This window comes from Varanus komodoensis, unplaced genomic scaffold, assembly GCF_004798865.1.
Source record: "Varanus komodoensis strain SLA01 unplaced genomic scaffold, ASM479886v1 scaffold35, whole genome shotgun sequence".
Classification (NCBI taxonomy): Eukaryota; Metazoa; Chordata; class Lepidosauria; order Squamata; family Varanidae; genus Varanus; species Varanus komodoensis.
Window position 1 is genome coordinate 2450266 of NW_025335856.1, and position 22674 is coordinate 2472939.

Sequence of the window (22674 nt, forward strand, 5' to 3'; positions counted from 1 at the left end):
CCCCCAATTTAAGTTCCCTCTAAAACATAGGGAACTGTCCAAAAATATGAATAAAAGAGTTTATGCAACTTATAAATACAAACAAATGCCATGTAACAATTAAGGAGCATAAAAACTGAGTAGAAGCATAAAAAAGGCTGAACAAAATGTGTTTAAAAAATAGCAGTTGCTCAACACAATCATTTTGGTTCTATTAAAAGCAACCATAGGGAAGAGGAATTGAATGGGGACTGCTGGGCTGAGGAAGGGGAAGAGGCTCTAACCTTTTGCTCTTTTGCATTTTCCTGATATAAATCATCCCTCCAAAGTTGTTAGTTCTGCTGGGGAATTTTTGTGGCATATGGGGAAGATGGGTAGAGGTGAGGTGAGGATGGCTACTTCATAACAGTAACCTCACATTTCTGGTGTTGCACTGGTATAACAAAATGTATGCTTTTTAAGGCCAGAGTAATAAATATGACTAAAAGAAAGCATACATAAGAAGGAATCTAAAACAGTAGCTCCAGAATAATAGCTGTCATCCCTTGCCAACTCACTGAGAGCCAGTAATCTTGCAGTCCCATGCATGCTTTCTTTGAAATAGGTCCCACTGAGAAAAGGATACTTCCAAGTGAACATGCAGAGGATCCAACTGTATTACCTGATTGTACTTTCTTTTCTTTTCTTTTTTTAACACTGAGACCATCCTGACTTTAGGGCAAGACCACTGACAGACTAGATGGCAGACCATAAAAAGTGACCAGATGCAGCAGTAGTGCTTAGAAAAAACACTTGTATTTGAAAAGAAGCAAGAAACAAGCATTCTGTAAAGGTTTAGATTGGAATGGAACTAAAAATTTACTATCCTCCATAGTACAGAACAAAACAAATTAAACCACTTAGAATTATATAATTTGGCAGAATAGATGAATATTATGTCCTACATGTGATCCTTCTGCAAATTTATTTCTACATTCCATGGTATACTGGGTTGTGTGTAGGTATGGAGAGAAAATATCTGAATTTCTTTGTTAGGACTGGGGTTCAAGAGTTAGAGGCACTTTTAATTCTTCCCCCAGAGAGAGTTTGAACATTTTGTCTTCTGTTCTGAAGAGACAATTTGTTTGCTGTTATAGCCATAAATTGGTAAACCCACACCTTCATATTTTCCTCTAGGCTACAAACATAAACCAGTTTAAAGACATAAACCATGTAGGCCTTTTGGTCCTATCTAACCATGCAAGCAATTGTACCTTAAGTCTGTTAAGGTTTCTGGGTAGGTAGGTAAAAGTAAATTGTTTGTTTATTTGTTTTAATATAATACACAGGAATTTTGTTCACAGCTTGGACCTGCATTTCTGCTTTAGCTGTTAGGGAGCAGCAGAGGCTTATGTTGCAGCAGCTAAGCTGTCATCCTTATTATTACATAAATTATACATCAGTGTCAGTTCAGATTACTAAAGAAAAATTGATTCAGTCATTGAGCAATTGCATATGGAAAAGCCACTTTTGACTTTTCATTATTTCTACTGATACCATGTCAATAATTTCAGGTTTAATTCACTATCAAGTAATATCACTACAAGTAATGGTTTGCATTAACCATAATTTAGATGGCAAACCATGGTTTGTGCCTCCAAATATGCCTTGGCAAGACATGATCTTCAACTTTTCTTCTGCTTTCACCTCCTATCCTTTCAGCACATGGTTTGTTTCTTATATTTTTATCCTGGCTTCCCTTCAAGGAGCTTAATGTATGGTTCCTGCCACCCTGACTTTATCATCAAAACAACCCCATGTGGTAGTTAGAGAGAGATAGTAAGAGAGTGACTGGCTCAACTTCTCTTAGTGAACTTTATGGTTGACAGGGGACTCGAGTTTGGGTCTCTCCAGCCCTAGCTTACTAGTGTCTAAGAGCCACAGAACATAAACCAATAGATGGGGCTGAACTGGAAGGAGTGCTGTTGAATTTCTGTTCTTTTGATGCAGTGTGATTTGTGATCTCATGCAGGTACAGCTGTTGTTACCTGCTGGTGCAGGGAACCTTAGAAGTATGCTGTAGGTGCTTTGGATAGAAACAAGGTCTTTACTTGTTTCCAGTAGTTTCCTGTGCTGATGAACTGCAACAGATAATCAGGATAGTTATGACCTTGAGCCAAATGGTCTATTTGTGACAGTGGCAGACTGCCAGCTACTTTATGCTCAGAGCCCTACATTCTCTCTTGCCTGCCATGAGGGTAACTGTTCTGTCTTCCTGTAATAAAATTTGAGGATAACTGTGCTGCTTTGTTGCAATAAAATCTCTGCTGTCTGATTTTCCTGAGATGGATTTTGTTTTGTAACCATCCCAGTATTAATTACATTGGGTCCAGGCAGCTTGTAAGTAGCTGGCATGCAGGGATTAGTGTGCTTGTGCTTCAGATTGTCCATGGATGATCCCAAAGAGAGCACCGGTAGGTGATCTGGGCCTTGTGAACCTCAAAAATCCAGCAATGGTGGGTTTCCTGCATCCTATATGATACATCTAATAATGTATTAGGAAGGACATAATGAATGCATATTTATGTTTTCTTTTCTGAACAAACCATGCTATTGAGAAGCAGCGTGTTTTTTGAAATTCTTAATGAGAGGATAGTGATGATAGTGCCCATTTTATTTCCCTTTGATGATATATGTGTTAATAATTTAAATTCTGAGGGTTTGGGGATTCATTTTTGAATCAAACTAACATTCCAATAGTTTACTTCTTCACCTATCGGTACCACTCTATTTCATCTTTCAGATTCTGTTAGCTACTAAGTAACATTTGTACCATTCTTCAAATATTGTCAAAATTCCACACATGGTGGCATGTTTCCTATCAAATATTAAATGCATTTGAATTCATGCTATCAATTGCTTCACCATACTATATATTGAAACTAAATAGTAAAATAAAATATCAAATACGGCAATTAAATGGTAAATATTTTTAGCATCTGGTGGATGTGCAGCCTCAGAATTTGTGGTTGAGAATTTTTAGTAATGAATTTGTTTAGGTCTAACTGGAGCTAGGCAAAATATATTTTCTTTTTGATAACTAAATAATATTTGGCAGTAATCAAATGATGTCTCTTATAGTCAGAGTTATGTTCATGCTTATATTCCCTCATCTTCAGAGAGAGTACTGAGATTCATGCCATACAGTACTTCAGTATTTTGCGGATTAAACTAAGGACTTATATCTCTTCCAACATCTCATTTCTCACATCAGCAACAGATGGCTGACTAAGGTTGGGTTCATATGTCACATGACAAGCAACTGCATGGTTTCCATGGTGTGTGTTTTTTGTCTGGATGTGTCTCACAGAGGATCAAGTGGTTTCTACACTAGAGTGGTTTCCACACTCCTTGCTCAGTCCTCCTCCTGTTGGCATATATCCCATCAGCCACTGTGCATAAAACTCAGTCCCATGCTGGATGGCTGGAGAACTCCTGTAGCAGCTGCCGCTCTTTCCAGGGGACTCTGTGATAGTTGCATTCCAGGACTGTTGAAACTACAATGCTGACTTTGGATGATCAAAGAAACCATGGTGAAGAGTGGGTTCACCCTAACCATAGACTAGACCATTGTCTGTTGGTTTGTTATCATATTTTTAAAAAATCAAACATACCATATTAGAATACCGCAAGAGGGTTTGGATGACACAACAGACCGTCTTTCATAAGAAACCACAATGGCTTGTTGTGTTGTATGAACCCTTCTCTAACTGTTGTATTCACTTAGTATTAGCCTACAACAAGTTGTCCTCTGAAGCAGTCTTAAAAGATTATGTTTGAATTTCAGGAATATTTAATAGAATGCTTCGTCTCCTTGGATCTTGTTGCATTTATTACAGATACACTGCAATTGAAACAAATCCATTTACATGCATGTGCCCTTGAAGCAAGATGCAGCTACCTTTAACATATGCCATGTGTTTTTAAGTGTGTTAGGATCACACTTAAGTGTGTTACATTCAATGGCTCTGAATTCCTAGTAGAATATATTGCAAAGAGAGTAGAAAATAAAGAGGTGAGATATGGGTAAATGTGGTTGAGTTATGGCAACATATAATTAATGTTGTAACCCACTGATCCTGCAAGGTCAAATATATTTTTTCTGTCTGCTTGCCTTTTGGCTCTGTATAGTCTTCTCAGTTCTACATTTCCTCTCCAAACTCTCTGGGACCATATCACACCATAGGATATTTGCCCTATACCAATGATACCTGATCAATTTAAAGACCACATGTGCTGATAGCCCAAAGGCTAGTGCACATTTTGTACCTTTTCTTGAGATTCTAGGTGTTCAGGAAAGTGCAGGAGTGCACCGTCATACAAGATTTTTTCTTGGGAAAAGTTTTGACAGTTGTCTGTCAAAATTCTGGGTTCCCTTTAAAAAGAAATTTGTGACAGACCAAGTTAAGTTTTTAGTGCGGGACTTCTACACAGGCATCAGGAAAAGTTATATGAGGTTAAAAAAATGTGGAAGATATTTCTGTGAAGGAGTGACGATCATACTCCTGCCTTTAATTTCTCTTGATAACTTTACCTTTGGACAGTTGTAAAGAGAAACCAAAGGGTGGGAGAGAAACTATTGGAAGCTCTTTCAGGCAATGTCCATAGCCAATACCTGCGGTACTTTGGCAGCAAAGATTCCCCCCCCCTCCATCCAGGATACTGCCCCAGATAAGGCTTGTAATTCCCACATGCACATGCCTGTAAATGTAGTTGTGCAAGTGCAAATAATAATGATAATGATAATAGAATGAACTTATTTGAGCAAGCTTTTTGCTCAAAAGGGGAAGAAAGGCTTCTGTCAGACACTGATAACCCCTCTAAGGTGCTGTTTGGACACTTTGAAGGGGCTGTTGAAACAAGGATCACCAGTTTTGTAATTTCTGGGGGAAAAAGGAGCAAGGAAAAAACATCGAGCTGAAATTGATTTGCAGTCATGGTGAAGAGGGCAGCAAGCCTGTGCCGTCCACCTCCAAGAGCCTCTGGGCACCTGTGCAGTGGCTGGCATTGGCAGGGGTCCAGGCAAGCTTGGCAAGAATGCCAAGGGGTACTTGCTGCCTTTGCCAAGAGATTTGCTAGCCACTTTCTTTCAACCGCAAAGGGGTTGCTCATCTGGGTTTGGATAAGATGACAGTCTATTGTGTATGTAGTCCCTAAAACAAACTATGGGTTGTCAGGGTGACTTGCTGCCGTCCAACAAGTCACCTAGTAGGAATTGGTCTCAGTACACACATTAGAGCAAACCATTGTGGATAGCATCCTCATGTATGGTGGGCATGTCATGAGCATCCAGCTGGCTGGAGCTGGGGGTCAGACTAGATGACCCAGGAGACTCATTCTGACTTGCTCTGTTTCTATGCATTGGATCTTTAGATTTGCTGTTTTTTAGATTTTTACCTTGCATTTCTCAACCCATCCAAGCTTTCTGCAGCAGCTTGCTAATACAGAAAAAGTCATACAAATTCAGTAAAACTACAAATTAAATCACCATTAAACATTTGGAGAAGCAATACCCCGAAGCAATAAAACCTAATAAGCTGGCCTAGATTTTCAATCTTATATTTGCTTAGCTGGATAGTAAGCCTTCTCAATGTGGTAGGTCTTATTTCTGAGAAGATGTGGAGAAGATCGAAACAGTCTATTTTAAGTCATGGTCCTATACATGTTCAGACAGAAAAGTCCTACACTTCATGGCTGCCTCTGCTTCCATAGCATATCCTCTTAAACATTTTCTAACCCCGGTTTGGAAGAATTTGTTACAGACTTCTCTCCACTTCTTTTTGGCCATGGTCCCTGCTACTTTGTTATCTTTGCCTCCTTGTTCTACTGTATTGCTTTCTAGCAGAAGAGACCATCTATTGGGAATCATTTAATGGCCCAAGATGATCCTGATGAACTGGCTCAACTGTTGTGTATTAGTGAACCCTGGCTAGGCAAGGCATTTATTCAGGGCCACCCAGGGGAGCTTCTGTAGGAGATGGACAAATTTGTGAAGCTCAAGTGGACAGTAGCTTGTGTTCCTTCCAATTTGGGCTCTTGATAATTTCATTCAGCAGCGTCCTGGCATTTAACTGTAGCAGCCAGTACAGGACAGGTAACCTGCCTCTAGGACTCGGTTGGTTGGAGAAGGGCCCAGAACAAGTAATAGTCATTGCCTGATTATTAATTAGCCTCAGAGTGGGTTGAATGAACTTCTAGATCCATCTACTTTGTTCACCCTTTGGAAAGCAGTTTTGTTCATTTGTGCATGTGCAGGCGGGAGGTGGCACTTTCAATCTCACTTGGCTGTCAGCATCCATCCTTATGACTTGTCCAACCATGTTGATTGAAATGTCTCTCCCACCTTACCTGCTTCTATTCTCCCATTGACCTCACTTATGGCTTGTCATTTTGAATTCACATTAATCTCTTCTACAGAGTCAGTAGCTTGTGGCACTCATCTACTTGGTTGGAAACCCAAATTAAACTTTGCATGCATTTTTGACTGCACAGTTTTTGCAACTTCCACTTAGATAGAATATAGTTGCCTAGTGTTAAAGATGTGTGGCATATTCTATATGTAAATATATAGAATAAATCTGCACTGGTAATTAAGCATTTTCAAACTTTCCTCTGTCCCTTTTTCTTGCAAATGCAATAACTCGCTGACACAGTAAGAGGCGACTTGGTTGTTTGAGTAGCTGCCATTTGGGTTTTGTTGCTAAATTGGGAATGTTGCTACTAAATGCTGTAATTGCTACTTGTAGGTTCAAAAGGAATATATACCAATGACTGTGTTAGCATATAACATACTTGATTCCAGTATGCTAGTTGAATGTTGATATATTATCAGCCAACCTATAAATGTTATTTACAGGAAACGAGCTGATCAGAAGCTGCTCTAGCCTTCTCATTTCAAGGTAATCCAAGGAAGACACCTGTATCAGGATTCATCTGTATAGGATTCTTTGTTTGGTCTGTGGCATGAGGTTTCCAGTTAAATCTTCCTCTTCAAAAATCTTTTGGTGGCTCTGTTCACCAGCTGAGCACATAACTTGCAAAACTCATTGTTACCAAATTGACAGTTACGTAAGATGAGAGTTAGAAAAGAGAACAGGGGCTTTGGTGCTTTCAACTGTTATGGAGAAAGGGGAATTTCAGCTTGCACAGCTTTCCATGCAAATGAGAAATAATCTGTCCTTGCTGAAATTCCATCCTCTACATAATTGTATTACCACTGAAGATACAGGAATCCCTGTCCTTCTTTGCATCTAGACATCAGTGCTTAAAATGAACAAACAGAGAGGCAAAAACACAAGTGGCTAGCCAGATTGTGCCCTCAACAATCCAGACTAAATGTGCTTGGTCTGAATGCATTTTGCTTTCGGAAAGCATGAGCACAGTCTTTACAGTTCACAAAGACTCCTGTCAGATCCTGCATGAAACGGGCCAAATAGATTGAAGAAAAGCAAACCAGCAATATGTATCAATATGCCACGCAAAGCTGTCGACATATTATTACATGTGTAAGGCAGAACGCCTTGGAACTGCACAGTACACAAGTAGAACAAAGCATTTATAGTTTACCTCATCCTCTGACAACTTTCTCATAGGCCCCCTCCTTTCTTGAGGCTGGAAATTTTCCTCTTCCTTTCATACTTTATCTAAAGACAGCCCTTTCAAGATGCAGGTCAAACACTCATCCTTGGCCTGGTTCATTCTTATTTATCTTACCTAGGAGCAGTTATCCTATAACTGCATACACATATGTTTTCTCTTTAACCTTGTATGTATACCATCTTCTCCAACAATCCCCTCTTTTTTCCCCTTTTGGAAAAAAGTTGTTCCTTTTCTAACGTACTTCTACTTTCATTTTCTTCCACCTGGAACATCATCAGTGGCACACCCATTCTCTGACTACAATCTTGGTATCACAAATAGTCCCAGCTATACAGACATAGTAGAAAAAAGTTCAGAGGGGGCAACAAAGATGATCAGGGGACTGGAAATAAAGCCCTAGAGGAGAGATTGAAAATGCTGTATATGTTTAGCCTTGAGAAGAGAAGATCAAGGGGTATATGACAGCACTTTTCAAATACTTGAAAGGCTGTCACACAGAAGAGGGCCAGGATCTCTTCTCAATCTTCCCAGAGTGAAGGATATAGAATAATGGGCTTTAGTTGCAGGAAGACAGATTCCAGCTAGATATTAGGAAAAATGTCCTGACTGTTAGAGCAATATGGCAGTGGAACCAGTGACCTGGGGAGGTTGTAGGCTCTCCCACACTGGAGGCATTCAAGAGGCAGTTTGACAGCCATCTGTCAGGAATGCTTTAACTTGCAGTCCTGCCCTGAGCAGGGATTTGGGGCTCCATGGCCTTATAAACCCCTTCAACTCGACTATTCTATGATTCTAATAGCAGAAAATTCATTACACAGTCAAAACACATTGTAATGCCAACAATTCTAACTGCAACATACATCAGTCCTCTTAACATGGTCCATTCTGTTCTTGGTAACTACCTCCAGATGCTAACACTTGCAACATTATGCTTCACTGTCACAGCTAACCTTTCCTAGCTCATTTCTTATAGTTCTTCAGGCTATGGAAAATTTCATTACAATCAGAACTAAAATTTTCAATTTTTAAACATGTTTGAAAAAATGAAACCCCATCTTTTTAAAGTTGAAGGGTAGTTTTAGGCTGGTATGTTTCCTGTTTTTATTTGATGCAAGTTTTCTGTTCTTATTGTATCATTATAATGGCTGCGGTGACAGGACAGATCATCCAACAAATGAACACATTTGGGCCTAACATGGTTTCCTAGCAATTTTTACAGGCACAGCTTTGCAATTTTTATTTCTGGGCTCAAAAGACTTTCAGTTGGCTTTCCCTTAAAAAGGAAAATAGACAGTGATTTGTTTGTTTGTTCTTCCTATGGCACATCTTGGTATGTTAATGAGCCAGATAAACACATTCTTGCTCATTGTTCAACTGGACTTTAAGCAAGATAAAGTCATTTCTTTAGTCTTTTCAATCTTTTCTAATCATCTTCTTGCCCAACACAACTTCTCTTTTGTGTTAGTGAAGGAGTTTAGAGAGGGATTCTCCAATGGTGCAATCAGAAAAAGGAAAGAATCACGTTGTGGACAGAAGGACTTTTAACATGTGGCAAGAGAAGCAGAATGTCTTTCAGAGCTGCCATTTCTCTCCCCTCCCCAAATGCTTAATTTTTGTACCCTTTCACACAGTCCATAGACTTTTAGGAACCAGACTGAATCCCAAAGAGGCCAGTAGAAAAGCCACCGACAAGTTGCCTGTTTTTGTTCCAAGCAAAAAAACTCGTATCTTGGCCACCGACTGATTAATTTTGTGGCTCAGGAACAGCCCCTCTTAAAGACACAGAAGGCAGCATTTTGGCTCTTGCGCTTCCTGATCAGGGCTTCTTTTGTTTGAAAGGAAAAGGTAGAAAACCCAGGCCATGGCCCACACAGAGAAACACTAGTATTTTCACCAATAACCCTGTGCCTTTTTAACAATTCAGACTGGCCATCCTAATGGCACCTCCACATCTGCCTTAGTATTCTTAGAACCCATTCTTAATAAACATGGTGGGCCCTGCTATCGAATTGGTTGTTTAAAGATATCGCTTGGAATTTGCTCCCCTGCTCACAATCACTGCAGTTTCCTAGAGAGAAGTTTATCAAGAGGAAGGGCTCTCTCTCACCATTTTTATGCTGGCAGGAATTCAGCAGTGATTCAATGAATCATGGAGCACCACAGACATCTCATCCTTGTCACCAAATTGTCAGATCCTGCATGAAACAGGTCAAAGAGATTGAAGAAAAGCCAACCAGTGATATTTATTAATAATACGCCATGCAAAACTGTAGACGTATTATCACATGTGTAAGGCAGAACACTTTGGAACTGCACAGTACATGGTTAGAACAGGGCCTACAGCAGTTCACCACATCGTCTGACAACTTTCAGGGGCTAGGAATCCCCCCCCCCCTTTCATAAGTTATCTAAGGATGACCCTTTCAAGATGTGGCTCAAACACTCATCCTTGGCCTGGTTCCTTCTTGTTCTCCCTTATTTAGGAGCAGTTCTCCTGCAGATACACATGCACAAGTTTTCTGTTTAATTCTGTATTTGAACAGTATCTTCTCCAACACCACCAATGGTTTGCACACAGCAAATTCACTTTTCCCCCACCTGCCTTTTTTTATTCTCCAAAGGCCTTTCATTTAGTTATCGCACAAGAACACACTGCTAGCAGCCACTAGCCTCTCTTGATATCCACATCTCTTCTTTAGATCTACATCTTTCAAGAAAGAACAGTGTAAAATAAGTGACAGCCAGTTCTTTTCAAGTTTACTAGCAAAGCAGATCTCATCAAGCAAGTTGCTTGTATAAGAGAGGAAAAGGAAAATAAAATTTAAGCTAATGAAGTTGAAAGGAAAACACAGTGGCTTGATAGTGACATAGCTGTGCATGCATATAAAATTATAAACTGCGTAATCCTGGACCCAGTTGCAGGGAGATGGCAGAGGTCTTTAAGAGCACTGATGGGCTGCCGATAGTCAGCTGAAACAAATGGTCCGATAGTGTGATACCTCAGCTCCCAATAACATAGGGCAAATGGCCTTCTAGGAGGAGATATAGATTTTCCTTTGAGATATGGAAAGGGAAATAAATTAAATTATGTTGGAACATAGTTTATAAAAAAGGAAAGGGAGGGAAGGTGAGCGGAATACTGTGAGGTAAAAAGGGGAGAGCGTTTGTGTGTGTGTGTACGCGCGTGTGCAGGGGGTGGGGGAAGAAACAGAGATAGAAAATCAGCTTTCACAGGCATTTGCAATTTAATTGATATTTGGCGGCAGGAAGCCAATCAGTATAAGTAAATTGACGTTATAAGATAAAAATAATTGCTTAATGGGATACCTTCCCCCATGGCTGAGGCAGGCCAAATAAATGTAGCCAGGCACACAGAACCAGCATGCTGGCCGTTACTGGTTACAGCCTGCTGCTGTCTTACTGGCAGGGTTCTGTGCGGGCTGCAGTTTATTTTTATGGCATCTGCCTCCTCTCCCCGAGAGAAGGCAATGAGCGGTTTCACATTGATTGCCGCTCCAGCCAACGGCGGCCAAGAGAGAGGGCCATAATTAATGACTTTATTTGCCGGAGCACTGCTGAGAACAATTGAGTTTGTTATGGTAACAACTGATGCCAGCTTTCCTAGAGGCTCAAGGGAGGTGTTTTAGTGTGGAGTCCAGCCGCCAGAAACCGGGCAGTGTACCAGATGATCCACATGCAGCGGGAGTGCTTTGGCAGATGAAGTGTCAATAAGCCTGACTGATTCCACCTTGTGCTGATGGAACCAGGGGTAAAGCATGAGGGGCTGGGATGAAGCACTGCCTTCTCAGACACTGCCTTCCAAGATTCATTATTATGATGCCCTTTCTTTTTTCAAACCTGGCTGCAGGGGCTAGTCATCGTGGGAGAGCTGGCTTGCCTTGTTCATTAGTCTCCCTGTATATATATATTATATCAGTGACAAAGCTACCATTAAGTCGCTTGGGACAAAATGTGTCTAGGCTGCAAGACTTTCAGAGACCCCCTACCCACACCCACCCACCCTGCCTGTTCTCCCTCTTTCTTGCAACAAAAATGGTATGCAGAGGGAGGAGAAAGATTTGACCAGACAAAATCCTTCCACAGCCCAAAGAGAAGTCCTCAAAAACATGTGCATGCCATTCATAAATGTTGCATTTGCTATATTTGGTTTTGGGTATTTTGTTTGCTTTCTTACCTTTAAAAAATAACCTTACAGGAAAGTCCAAATGGTCAAGTCACACAATGTCTTGTGCTGTACTGTGATATACTGCAGGTGCTATGCTGCCTGAAGTTCCACACAGAACTAAATCATAGAAAGTGTCCAGATTGTGTTAGGACTGTAAGCTGACATAAATTCGGCAAATCTGATGTTTCAGTCTTCCGGATCACTTCTCATTAGACCTTTCCCATGACCTTAAGTCCATAGGGATGCTGCTAAAAGTTATCTTGTAGTAGAAAAAGAACATGTGAATTCATGAACTGGTTAAATGCCCATTTCCTGTACTTCTGTGAGGGGCTTTAGAGATCGCTAACAGAATTCTAGGTATACCTACCAAACTACAATTTCTAGGATATTCTGAGGGAAGCCACACTAGTAAAATTAGTATCAAACAAATCTGTTTGTAGCATAAATAGAGTTTAAAAGGCTAGCTAGATGCTACATGCACATGTGTGCAACAAAACTGTAAAACAATCATAGAAGAAAAGGCCTGTACTCCCAACGAATCCCAGACAGCTGGCTGGGGTGTGCTGTAAGTTGTAGGGCCTTTTCTGTCTAAAGATGCCTAGAATTGTGGTTTAATGGCCCCTCTCATGCCTCACAATATTGGTTTGAGAGGGGGAGGTTCTGAGCAGAGAAGTAACAGGGAATGTCTTTCTTTATCTTTTACTTATATGCCACTTCTTTGGTCCATATTTCAGTTTTCTCCAGAGGAATTCCAGTGCATGCATGCCCTGAGTACTGTCACTTGGACAAACAGTTTAGGTCAGATTTGAAAAGGAAAAGCAGCAGATGGGGGAAAACATGAGATGTTTCCCAACATCTCCCTATTGAAAATTGACCAACTCAAGGGGTTTTCCCTGAGGAAGGGGGAAAAGCGTTGTTGTGGTTCAGCTGCATGTTTTTGGTGTAATATGTAGTTGCGCCTCCAGGCATAAAACTTGAAGTTAAATACATGTTTGCATTTAACATGCATGGACGAAATGTAAATAGTTGCTAAGTGAAGGTAAGGGGGCTTATATTTACTGGGATGAAAGCAGGTGAAGGAGGAGAGTTTATGTCTTTCCTCTGTTGATGTAGTCCTCATGAATACCATTCTTTCAGAGGTACTTCCTTTAGTAGGAAAGGTTCCATTGGAGCATTGTTTGGTTAGTTTCTAATCCACATTTTTTGGCAGGTATAAACCTTCACCTTCACAACACCATCCTGTGCTTTACTAAGAAGTAACTCCTACTTAGTTCAGTGAAACTTGCTCTAAGGGAGACCTGGTGTCAACAAGCAGCATAATGCAGTATCTGTTTGGGGCTTACATGCCCTTCTGATGAGTCGGAGGATCCTCGCCCCTGCCCCTGCCACCACTTGTGCCTTATTTGTTTTTTTGTTTACCTGTGCCCATTGATGGTGAAGCTGTCACAGTTGCCCTCTTCCCCTTTGCACATTCACTTGTGAGCATGCCTCCTTGGTGGTGGCAGCCACTCCATTCCTGACCATTTAGGATGCTGCTGCAACTGCTGGACAAGCCTCCTATCTCATGAATATGGGCATGGGAGAAGCTAATGGCTGCAGCAGTGCTGCCCCCAGGGGGGACCATGTGGCAGTAGGTGTGGGGGTCAGTCATCCCGGAGGGAGGAGCACCAAGGGCAGCCTGCCTAGGGCCCCCAGAATCTGGAGGGTAAACTTGTTCCCAGTGTAACTGGTTGCATAGGATTGCAGCCACAGCCATGAGTTAAATTTGTTTGTCAGCGACCTGTTTTGTTCAACTCAGTGGTGTGTAAAAGTATGATAGCCACTGAAGTACAAATAAAACCAGTTTCCATAAATGTTCACAACTTTGCATTACTATAGAAGAAAGACAAGTTTCAGGTGATGGACATGGTGTCTTGCAGTTGGATACATAATAATTTGATCCAGGAGCACTTCCTATGAAAGAGGACAAGTGCTTTATATTTCCACTTATTATTACCTTATTTATAATTTACTCCTTTTTTGTTGCAGGAATGGGGGGTTAGTGCAGGGCTTATGGAGAGGAGACAGTGAAGATTACTGGGGGCAGAGATATGAAGACCTGGGGAAAAATGGGGAAAGGTGGATGACCAGAAAAATAAAACGAAACTTACCTTCCTTCAAATGTTAAAAAAATTCCTTTGGGGGGAAAAAATCCTCCCAATTTTTCAGACTCTCCCCTGATTTTTTGTGCTTCCCTCCCCCATCTTCATGTTACTAGTTGGAATAGGAAAGTGGGGATTTTCTGGGGAAATTGTGTAAAAATTATTATTATTTTAAAAAATAAGCTATTAATTCAAAAAAGTTAATCTACAGAGAAGTTCCCCAAAAAGAAGGCTTGATCTTTCTCTTCTGGATTCTAACAAGCTGAACATCATTGAGAATTTAATTCTATAATACTGGTCCATTAAGTTTTAAAATGCAAAATGTTCTGTAGTGAGACTTTCCATAGCTTCAGATTTTGCTTTGCTTTATATTAGATATATTTTGTGGGTTCTATATTATTTTGGTATTAATGCAATAAGTATATTAATCAGTCTGAGAAAGGCATGGGCAAGGAATATCTGAAATGAAATCTAGTTTTCTCTAAAGACTTGAAATACTTCCATGTATTCAAGTTCTGGAGTAGATTCTCAGTGGTAGCTGTGAATCATCTCAAAATAAAAGAGAGGCTTACTAAAAGTGCAGCACTATGTACATTTAAGCATACATGTATGTCTTCCTCGAAGCCAGCTTTCTTACTTGAAAATAGTAATAAAATACTTTGAAGTTATTAAATCATATATTTTAACATAATTTTCAGGTTGGGCTATAGGCTTTGATCTGTTTAATCAGTAGGTAAATCAGCCAAAGCTTTAGTTGATTAATTGGTGTGGGCAAAGAGGCTGTGTTCATCTGGGAGGCTAGTTTGGTAATTGTATGTTGCTGTAATAGCGAGGAGAAATATAAAATGACCTTTCTTTTTATCAGTGATACAGTTTTTTCCTGCCCCCTCCACGATCTCTGATCAACTAAGTTTTAGAGGTTTTTAGACCACTATGAAAATAAGAAAAAAACCTCTGTATAATTAAATACCATAATGAAACAGAAAAAAAGTGTGTGTATATCCTAATGTATTTGTGCCTTCAGTGGGTGATTGAGACAGAGCTGAAACCCAGCCATTAAAAGAGCTCTATGATATCACCTTCAAAACTATGAAAATTACCACTCGTGCCCAGTATATTCCCACAATGAATTTTGTATTAAACAGTTATGTAAAATTTAAAAACTACCAGATCTGTTGTGACAGATCCAAGCCTAAGCTATGTTCATATATTTTAATATGTTTCCGTATACAAATGGTAAGAAATTACATTCTCATTGTAATTATCTAGGTAACTGCAGTAAACAGAATATTATAGACTGTTAAAGGAAAATGTAGGCGTGATGGACAGACACTTTAATACTAAGTCTAGAGTTATATTTTGTGGAGCTTTATTTCCTAATCATTATAGCTGGAGTATCACTGGCATGCATGAGATGAAAGACAAAAATTCTCAGAGTTCTCATCAACTTGGACATAAGACAATAGACTTTGGTAGTGATGCTGATCTCTATGTATCTCAGACCAGCAGTGGTCCAAGTATATCTAACAGGTCAAGCTTTGAAATGAAGAAGCAATAAGCCAGTGAAATGGTACTATCACCGAAACATGATTGATCAATTGAATTCTATCAGAGACAGTGGACAGTGAGATTAACTCAGGCCTGATAGGTTCAATGAGTTAAAGCATGATGTTCATTTCAGCTTCATTTCACCAGTCTTTGCTTGTGAAATTGGTCAATCAATAGAGGTTGAAGATCATATATATATATATTGGTGACCATCTTATAGGGAATATAATCTAGTGTTGTCAGCTCCTGACTCCGGCTGCCTTCAGTGGGTAATGGAGACAGAGCTGAGACTCTATCAGTGCCATCAAAATGGTCTGATATCTTCTCCAAATGAAAAGTATTTTTGGATCTCTGATGATTTATCTTTCTTTCTCCCTGCCCCCCTTCTCCTCACTTTGATCTACAGCAAAAACCCACACCATCTTGAAGAAATATAGTGATTTCTCTTGAAAACATTTGTGCAATGATCAGCTGCATACACTGCAAAATATAAAGCTTTTTCTTTGCAATATTATCTTTCAGCACAGCAACAATAACAATAACAACAAACAAATAATGGCATTTAGGAAGCTCAAATAGAGTGCATGCAAAGAACCCTAGCAGCATTTTAAGGTTTTCAAATCATAGTTTGCTATTCAAGAGAAAGTGGTTATGCTGCTTTCCTGACAGAAGCAGAAGATGTTCAGATCTGTAATAAGTTTTAGGTTGTAAACAAGGTTTCCATGTGGTAATTAAGCAATGCCTATTTAGTTTCAGTTACAGGCAGAGTGCAGCAGGAAAAAGAACTGCAGTTTTTGCATTTTGATAATGCTTCAATTGCTTTCACAGAGTTTTAAAATGTACAGTTTAACACCTCTCCTAATTTGCCTGCATCTTCTCATAAGATAGAATACTTCAGTGTTATCTGGTAATGAATTTGGATGGTGTAAGTGTGAGACTTGAAAAATGACACTGCTCAGGTGGCATTTTATTTTACTGGTTCTTCATTTCCTAGCTTAACGGTGTAAAAATCATACAGAAGAATACAACAGTACTACAGTTGCATTATGTCACTAATATAATATCAGAAAAGAATTCCATACATTTTTTATTCTGCTTTCTGTTCATGTGTTCTTGGGTTTTTGTGTGTGTGGGAAGGATAATACTGATTAGAACATGGGGCAAATATCAGAGCTTTAAAGCGTATTTAAAATACTACCTCCCAGCTCTCTTGCCTTTTTCATTCTTGTAACTGGAATCCTAGTAAATAATCACATTGCATTAATATCCAGAATGCTCATTTAGAGCCAAAGCATCCCAGCAAGTCCCTGTTTTGCCTTGCAACACTGTGAAGAAGCTTTCAGAACAGATGCAATTAGCAAGTTAAAGGTAAATTAGGATTATGCCCACTGCTGCTCCCCCACATTGATGCAAGAGCACAGCATTTCCATGCAGATAAACTGTATGTGCACAATGCTTGTGCAGTGAGATCTGGTGTATAGGACCGACAGGTATACAGCTCCTATGTGCAGAGGCACTGTACACAAGGTTAGGCCAACCGCAGTCACCTTGTCTCTTGAAGGGAGAGATCAGGTGACTGAATGAGAAGATGAGGCTTCTTGTGTTACCAGCTTTCTGTGCAGTGCTGGTGGACAGGTAAGCAAACAAGTCAAGATGTCTAGGCAGCATAGTCCTATTCTCTCTGCTGTCTTGCCCAGAGCATGTGAGAAAGAGAGAAGTAGGAGCAGTCTCTGTCTTCCATGGTTCCCTGCCTGCTTCAGAAGACACAAAGCTCAGTAAACACACTGCTATGTTGGAGGAGTTCGGGGCTTCCTGGCTGGCCAGTTCATTTCCCATTCCCTTTTCCAGCCTTTGCCGGAGGGGCAGTGGAAAGGAAGAAAGATTGTTTTCTGCTGTTTACAGGTCCACAGAATGAGGTGTTGGGGCCAAAGTAGAGGGAGGCATAAAGGTTGTTAATGACCTTGGTGGATAGGCATGGCAAATGGATCAGATAAGCAATATCTTTCAGGGCCACTTTATACAAATAGCTTGATCAAGTGCTAAAGACTGCAGGTGTGGGAATAGATGGGTGACTTTTGCTTCCAACATACCAGTTTTTATATGTAACTTAAAATGAGACAGAAATGGTGCAGTCCCATCACAATGCAATTCTGCTGGTTAAGGTTTGCATCTTATGTAGGTTTTGACTTGGCAGACAGTTCTTCCATTTGCTTAAGTCATTGTGCTCTATTTGCATTGATTCTTCCCAGTAACTTCCACACAGTATCCCAGTGGTCCCCAGTGCTTTTGGACCCATGGGTACATGTGAGAATCTGAGGAAATGCAGTATGCACCTTCACAAAATGGTTCCTAAGGAGGATGTGGCTACTCATTTGATGGCTGCCTTCTGGACTTGCGTAATCAAAAGAGGAAGGTTGGATGGAAAGAAATAATAGCAAGGCTAAAGGCTTGGAGGGGCGTGAAAATAGAGAGGCAGATAGGTGGGCAGGAGGGAAAGAGTGAGGCTAGATAATAGGAGTTGTGAGAAAAGTTTTGAGGGAAAACGCCAGGCTGGAAGCTGGGTGGAAGGAGAAACAGCAAGATAAAGGGGTGAATGGGAGAGAAAGCACAAGGCACAGGGCTAGGAAAGAAGAGGAAGAAGGCAAGGGACAGAGAAGGGAGATGAACAGTAGCAGTGAAGAGAAATAGCAAGGCTAGAGGCTGGCAGTGGAGAGATCATATGGAGATCCCTGGAGCGTATTTATAATTTAAACTGTTAGAAGTCTGCCAACAGTATTTGTAATTATCGGAAATGTTCTGGTGTACTCAAACAATGTCTGATGGTGATGGTAATGATAATTATCTCACATTTACGTGAGTGTTGAAATGAATTACCACGGGAATTCAAAATTTGACAAATTCCCAGCATTTATGGTGGTGAAATTTAATTCTGAATTACCACAAACTGCTACAAATCATAGAAAGCACAGATTTTTAGTTATGAAACTAGTTGGGACTACAAAACTCTGTCTTTGAAGTTTTGATACTTCAGTTTTTAGCATTAAAAGTGAAAAAGAGGCTTAAGTTTCACATAACAGCAATTTAATTTTGAGGATGCACAATGAAAAATGAGTTCTTACTGTGTTCACAGTGCAGTTTCAGATTCAAAGCTGACTTTATTTCAGGTGTGAGTGTGTACATTCTTCATTGCCTTTCAGCTATATAGCCTCCTTATCTCATTCAAATATTCATTCTCCTTTACAGATGAAATACATAAAAATGAATTTCTTATAAACCAGATGTTGTAAATCATGAAATATAATAAGTATTTAAAATACATCACAGTAATGCCTAAAAATTATAAGAAAATAAATTAACATGACTGGTACACTGGGTTGAATTTTTTAAAAAAGTATTTGTGTGTGAGACTGTGTCTTAGTTCATACCATCAGCGTAGCATAAGCAAGCCATAGTGTCTTGTTTAAGTTGTGATGCTGTTTTGTGGTTCTATTTCTCTGTCATCTGAACCCAGGAGGTATGCTTGTTGGAGGGCAAAACAAGTCTCCAACAACCCCAATGGCTTGTTTGGGGTTATTTGAAAGGTGTTGCCCTCTCCACTATGCAATATCACCAGGGGCTAGACTAAGCAGCAGGCTGTGCCCAAGCAAGTAATTTGGGAAATGCACTGGCATGCACCAGGATTAAAATAGGTCACTTGTTTTAATCCCAAGCGGTGATCATATGATTTGGGCAAGAGTAGAAAGCAGTTTGTCTCCCACTTGTCCGCTAAAGAACTCAGAGCAACTTACGCATAGTTCCCAGGATGTCTTTCACTGAAGCAAGTTGTGGGCCAAACTTGATGCAGTTCTGTTCCTGAAGTTAATCATGACCCTTTATATTCTGGACCTGAAGGTGTTTCAGAATTGTTTTAAAGTTTATTTTGCTCAGCAACTTAAACATGTATTAATAATAGTATTCTGTATGAGTGTAAATAACAGATGGGTGTGCCCCATGAAAATGACTGAAGGCACAATTTATTTCAGCAAAGTAAAGAAGCAGAGCAGTCTTTTTGTTTCCGTTTTACCAGAATTATGTAAATATATAACTTTAAAGTAGAATTGCAAAATAATATTGGTTTAACCTGAAATTTTAAAACAAGCATTTCCATGCTCCGCAGAAAGAGGTTCTTGCCCTTTTGGCAACATGCAGTTACCTACCAGAGTTTTAATTTTATAAGATATGGTTGATTAAACCCAGCACTTGTTCTGCTAGAAATGATCTAATTTGGGAAAGTGGGGGAAAGCGATCACCTGCTTTATTATATATGTGTGTAGTTTTCTACCCTTTATATATAAAAATATAATTCTTCTATAGGAACTTGTTTTCTTCACTGCAATAAAGGAACAAAATACATTTTACTATTAAACAATATTGTGGTAACTAACAAGAATAAAAACAAAACAGTGATTGTTGTTTATTATCATCATGCCTAAATGTCAAGGTAAATTGATTTAAGTATTAATGATTTAAATGGAGATTTTAATTAGCCAGAAAAGTGGTTGATTTAAATCACTGGTTCCACTTTATAACATTTTCCTGAAAAATGGTGCAAATCTGACCACTAAACTTCTTTAATTTACACATGAATAAAGTTGTATTTACACTGCTTCATCCTTGCATTGCTTTGTCTGGTTATATATATTTTTGCATGCTTTCTGTTTTTACCTATGGAAGGAATGAAGTTTAAATATTCCTATATAGGTTCTTTCTTATAACCAGTAGCTGGCAGTATGAGGTTAATAGCACAATACTATACATGTCAACTTAGAAATAGAATCCTTAGAATTTCACTGAATTCAGTGGGGCTTAATTCCAGGAAAGCAATTACAGCATTGCAGCCTTAGTATGGAAATACTGGAAGATGCAGGCTGCAGAATTTTGCATTTTCTGTTTCTTTCCAGTGTTTCTGCTTTCTACTTCACTCGTCCTGGCTCAGTTTTACCCTCACAAAAACATATTGGGAAACAAAAACAGCATGTCCATGACTGATAGGTCAAATAAGGTTAGATAGTTCCTGGACAGATTAGTTTATTTTCATGAGGTGAAAATGAGATACCTGTGTTGTAGCTAGAGTGTAAATATTAATATTGGAGAAATGATCAGATTGGTTCTTCATTTCCATAAAAAAGCCTTCTTCAACCCATTCTATCTGGTAGAGGCACTGATTAAGTTTGGAGATTAACCGTAAAGTTAACTTGCTTCTTTACAGTTCATTTAAGCTATTGTTTAAGGGGAAATTAGTATTTACATTTTTTAGAAAATGAAAAATCAAGTTTAAATATTTTACAATGTAATTTTCTTTTTTGAAAGAGAGATTTTTATCTATCCTTCTACACTGTTTCTCTGTCTTGACTCCTCTGCATTGCCAGGCCCAGCTTCACAACCCCATGCGCCCAGAATGACAATGATCCTACCAAGCCTTTGTCTTTGCACGTGTGACATTGGGGCTTTTCCAGATGAGGATTTATAGAAGAATCACCATGTTTCATTCACTCACATTTCACAAGTGATCTAGAAAATGTTGCTCTCCTTTTGTGAGCCACCTGTATTATCCCAGCATTTCTTCCAACTTTCTGATTAATGCAAGAAATTCCATTTGGACTGGAAAAAGCAGAATAGCTGTATTTTTTTTCCTGTGGTGGCATGGATGCTAAAATGCAGGATGAAGCATGATGGGAAGAACTGTGGGCAAGGTCAATGAGTATTGGACATGTCCCCCTTTTTCCTGATTGGTTGTTGCATATTTCCTGTTGTAGCTAATGCGAGCTCTTCAAAGAGATATTAGCATGCTGAACTTTGTAGTTTAAATAAACATAAAAATTATTTTTAAAAAAATTTGGTAGTATTCCAGAAGAACGGATTTGCAAAGACTCAGAATTTTGAAATTGTGCAAAGCAGCTTTGCAATGGTGGTGGTAGAAGGGAAGCCAAGTGGGGCTTTCTTTTCAGATAACAGCTGCATGTGGTGTCTGTCTATCTGTCTGTCTTTCTTCCCAGTGCTTTAAAAAGGAAGCAGTCTCCTTTAGTGCTGTCTCCTTTGACCTCTTAAAAAATGGCATTATTACCCACCTTTCTTTGCTTCTGGAACTTATCAGTGAAATTGCTTGCTTCAATTTGCAATTGTTGCTTTTAAAAATAAAGATGTATATTAGCGAGATTCCAGAAGAACACACCTGTTCAAGGAGGAACTAAAGACATGTGAGAAACAACTGTGTGATGGGGTAGAGGAGGACGACACAGAGGCTTTCATTGTACAAAATGGGGAGCTCTGTCTAAACATGGAGAGGAAAATCTGCCCTGTCTGCCTTCCACTGCCCTCCAGTGGGTCCCGTTTTGCAGCAAGTCATGTTGTGGAGCTGTGCAGGCAGGAAGTTAGAGGGTACCAGAGACCCTTGTGCTCCCTGATTCAAAATCAGGAAATTCCAAAATACCACACTTCCAGCAATTTTTTAATTTTTTTCTTTTTTTAGAAAAGTGGCATGTGCTGGCAAGTTACACTCACCAACACACATACCCTGAATGGAGAAAAGGTACTGTGGGAGTGGTACAGAGCAATGAGTGGGGAAAAGGGTGGTTCATACCAAGGTCACTGAGGCCTTTAAGAAAAAGAGGCTTGTGGGCTGCCAAAATTGTGGGCAATAAAACCAAGGACAGTTGCTGCCTTATCACGAAGGGTTCCATGTGGAAAATCCCCTAGACAGAGAAACAGAAACTGAATGTGCAGGACTTTCTAGACATAAGAAGACAGAACTGCCATATTCACAAGAAATGAATGTCCATATTTGGTAGTTAATTCAATGTGTGTAAGTGTGGCAGAGGCATTTATGCTATTTTTGAGATTTAAGTAGGTTTGGCATGTTTAAGAATAACCATTAATTTTTAATAACATTAATTTGGTATTTTTAAATAAAAACAATTTGATTTAAATTAAAAAATCCAACTGACATTTTTAAAAAAACCTTACTGTTCTCATTAAAAAAAATCCATCTTGCTAAATGAACGCTATCCTGACTTTAAAACTAGAAGACTTCTTTTTCACTTCAGAATCTAGAAATATGTTTAATTATTTAATAATAATATTAATTAAATTAAATCTTAATTATTAATTAATTTATAGCTTAAATCAGGTGTCGTCAGCTACGGT

At 39.4% G+C, this 22674-nt stretch overlaps 1 protein-coding gene across 2 annotated transcripts in view; it reads left to right on the forward strand.

The window, feature by feature from the left end:
• PAX5 (paired box 5) overlaps positions 1 to 22674 on the forward strand; it is a 242295-nt gene that overhangs the window by 49402 nt on the left and 170219 nt on the right. The window lies entirely within an intron of this gene.